Raw genomic sequence first — 3,781 nt, forward strand, 5'->3', positions numbered from 1 at the left:
TTATTAGCTACTGCCAATATGCTTCAGCCATTTTTTGACAAGGAAATAATAATTTTATCACCGCCAAAATCGTTTGACAATCGTTTGTTTACGTAGTCAACACTTACTGTCATTCGGCTGAATGGACGTCAGTCATTGGTTGAAATTACAGAAATACGACAACTTTAACATGAAATAACTTGCGATGTAGATTTTTTTTGTTAAGAAGACTAAGAGAAAAAGATGTTTTATATGATACATTCTACCAGTGTCTCAAGTTTCAAAGTGTTTCGTTAAGAAAATACTGGTGCCCCCGTTTTGAACAAGATACAATCAACGAAGTCATGCGTCACATCGAATGGGCTAGACTAAACGGATCGACTGGATCTGCTACTAATTTTAAAATATCAAGGGACACACGCATTCGTTCTTTCAACATTTTTCTCATCTACATAATCATGGAAGCTGTCCAATTAAATCACCAACACGGATACGACATTTTACAGAATCGGGTTACAACATTAGTTTCGTTTTCCGACTTTACTTTGCTTTCATTTTCGAGTTGTCGTGTACCATTTTCAACTTATAATATAAAAAAAATTTTTAATGACAATTTCAAAACGACTGACAACTCTTAATTTTTCTTCTTTGGACATATTCAACATTGTTAAATTTATCTCATTGTTAAAGTTTGGCAAATTTCCTGTCTTGAAGCAAATATTAACAGATCCACTGAGGAATTCGATGCTCGTGGAGACTTTCATCGATTTCCCTCCATTTTCAAATGTCGGTGCTATTGTCAAAATTCATTGCCATGTTTTCTTGGTTCAATATTTTGATTAAATTTTCTATTTTTCTGGAGAGAGAAACGGAAAAGAACACTTGAAATTGTCAAGAATATGATATGGTATGGTTTTGGCGATTTTGCAGTAGTAGTAATAACTGTTGCTGTTGTTGTTGTTGTTGTTGGTGGTGGTGGTGGTGGTGGTAGTGGCGGCGGCGGCGGCGGAGTTGATGGTATGGTGGTGTAATAGAGTTGACAGTGGTGGTGGTGGTGGTGGTGCCGGTGGTGACGCCGGTGGTGGCGCCAGCAGTGATGGTGTTGGTGGCGATGGCATTGGTAAAGGTGAAGGTGGTGTTGGTGGTGATGTTGGTGTTATTGACGATGGTACTGATAGTTTCAATGACGGAGACGGTACAGTGATGATGGTGATGATGATGATGATGATAAAGAAGGTGATGGTGATGATTATGATGAAAATGGTGAAGAGGGTAGTGGTGGGGGTGATGATGAGTGTGTAACATCATTACAGACGTGTTGAAGTTCACCTGTCATTAATTTGTAATTTCTTTTCTAGATTTTCTATTTCTTTCTTTGCCTCCTCGATCCCGTATTCTTTCTGCAATAATAATAATAATAATAATAATAATAATAATAATAATAATAACTCAGAACGTAGCGACGGGCGAAATACCGCTAAGCATTTCATCCAGTGTGCTAACGATTCTGCCAATAATAATAATAATAATAATATTTATAGAATTGAGGTTGCTCCTCCAGAAAGTATAGAAGCAAATAATAAAGTGGATTGACAAGTTTATTTTTGAACCTGTGGAAGACACGAAATGTCGAAATATTGTTTATTTGATAATAATGGTACTCTTCTTTATTTGTTTATGATGATGATGATGATGATGATAATGATGATGATAATGCCTTTGCCGTCTGCCTTGATAAGCTAAAGGCAGAGAGCGGAGGCTTTATCTTAGCTGTTCGAGATCAGGACGTATTGACCTGGAACTACCAAGCCAACGAGAAGAAGAAGAAGAAGAAGAAGAAGAAGAAGAAGAAGAAGAAGAAGAAGAAGAAGAAGAAGAAGACAGCTATGACGATTTGAAGTAGGAAATACGAAGGTTGTGTATACGTGATACGAATAGTAATTGGTGCTCTTGGAAGTATCAGCACTCAACTACCAACATGGCTGCAAAAAAGATCGGTGCAAGTGTGAAGGTAGAACATCTACAAAAAAATCAGCATTGCTTGGAACTGCAAGAATTCTTCGCAGAGTTCTTGAAGCAAGACCACTAAACAAGTGTCTCCTTAGTCTGCTGGCTGTGGACAGCTGACACTTTCCATCATACCCAGCAAAATAAGCCGTGAGTTTTCGTATAATAATAATAATAATAATAGAGTAAACAACTGGAAAATGAAGCCACTGCATGGGCTATACCTCAGAGGAACCGAAACAAAAAACAAGATCAACATTTGGCGATGGCTAAGAAAAAGTGACCTGAAAGATGCACTGAGGCATTGATATGCAGCGACTAGGAACAAGCTCTGAGAACTAATTACACCAAATTCCAAATGGATAAGAGTAGCGAATCACCTCCTTTATAGGACGTGTGGCAGCAGAAATAAAACAATCTGACATATTGTGAGTGAGTGTAGCCAGCTGGCCCAAAAACACTACAAAAGAAGGCACGATAACGTGGCTAAGTTCGTCTACTGGAGGCCATGTGAAAAATACGGCCTGGGCAGAGAACGGAAATGGTACGAACATGAACCAGAAGTCACCAAGAAGAAGTAAGATAAGATACTGTGGAACTTTACAACCCAATGTTACTCCTTAATAGAGGCTCGGAGACTAGATATTGTTGCGGTAGATGAAAGCAAAAAGGAAACCAAAAAAATAGATATTGCAATACCTGGGGATGCACGAATAAGTGACAAAGAACTAGAAAAGATTAAAAAGTATGGATTACCAAAAGATCCTAATACCAGGATCTAATCAGAGAGCAGAGGACACTGTGGAAGACGAAGGCAACAATTATTCCTGTAGAAATTGGTGCCCTTGGTATAACACCCAAAATGTTATCTAAAAGGCTGAAAGAGACTAGAATTGAAATTCTGCTTGTGGATCTGCAGAACAGTATCATCTAATATTCTACAAGAATCCTCAAAAAAATTCTTGAGTTTTGAGGAGACTTAGTGTCACCAAACCTGCTAACTAACCAGGCATGTAACCGCATAATTGATAATAATTATTTCAAATTTTTGCCACAAGGGTTGCTTGGGGAGGTGGATATGAGTCGATTACATCAACCCCAGTGCGTAACTGGTACTTATTTAGTCGACCTCGAAAGGATGAAAGGCAAAGTTGACCTCGGCGGAATTTGAACTCAGAACATAGCGGCAGACGAAATACCGCTAAGCATTTCGCCCGGCGTGCTAACGATTCTGCCAGCTCGCCGGCTTATAATAATAATAATAATAATAATAATAATAATAATAATAATAATAATAATAATAATAATAATAATAATAATAATAATAATAATAATAATAATAATAATAATAATAATAATAAGGATGATGATGATGGTGATAGGAAGCCAGATATAGTCTTAATTGAGAAAGAAACCAAACTATGCTGGATCATAGCTATAGCATGACCAGCTGACAACAAGGTATGCGATAAGGAAGAAAGAAAAGTCGATAGGTATGACAGGTTAGCCTGGGAAGTTGAGCAGTTGTAGTCGATGAAAAGGTGGTAATAGTACCAATGATTGTCGGAGTCGTGGGAACAGTGAATAAAAATCTTGAGAAGCACATTGAACAAATAGGGGCTGCAATAAGGGTGGGGCACTTGCAGAAAACAGCACTGCTTGGAACCGCTCGAATACTCCGGAAAGTGCTCGAAAAATAAGTGGTGTTACCTTAGTTCACTGGTAGTGAACAGCTGACACTGTAGTACATCTCCAGCGTTAGCTGTGCAAAGGCGATGATAATAATAATAATAAT

At 38.0% G+C, this 3,781-nt stretch overlaps 1 long non-coding RNA gene across 1 annotated transcript in view; it reads right to left on the minus strand.

Annotated features, from left to right (window-relative positions):
* Positions 1-562: 562 nt before the first annotated feature.
* The window catches only part of LOC106881538 (uncharacterized), a 7,817-nt gene continuing 4,598 nt past the window's right edge, over positions 563-3,781 (minus strand). The window contains exons 2-3 of the long non-coding RNA XR_001410870.2: positions 1,309-1,379; positions 563-835 (exon numbers count right to left, since the gene is read on the minus strand). This is a non-coding gene — a long non-coding RNA (uncharacterized LOC106881538). The remainder of the gene's footprint in view (positions 836-1,308; positions 1,380-3,781) is intronic.

The sequence above is a fragment of the Octopus bimaculoides genome, chromosome 2, assembly GCF_001194135.2.
Source record: "Octopus bimaculoides isolate UCB-OBI-ISO-001 chromosome 2, ASM119413v2, whole genome shotgun sequence".
Lineage (NCBI taxonomy): Eukaryota > Metazoa > Mollusca > Cephalopoda > Octopoda > Octopodidae > Octopus > Octopus bimaculoides.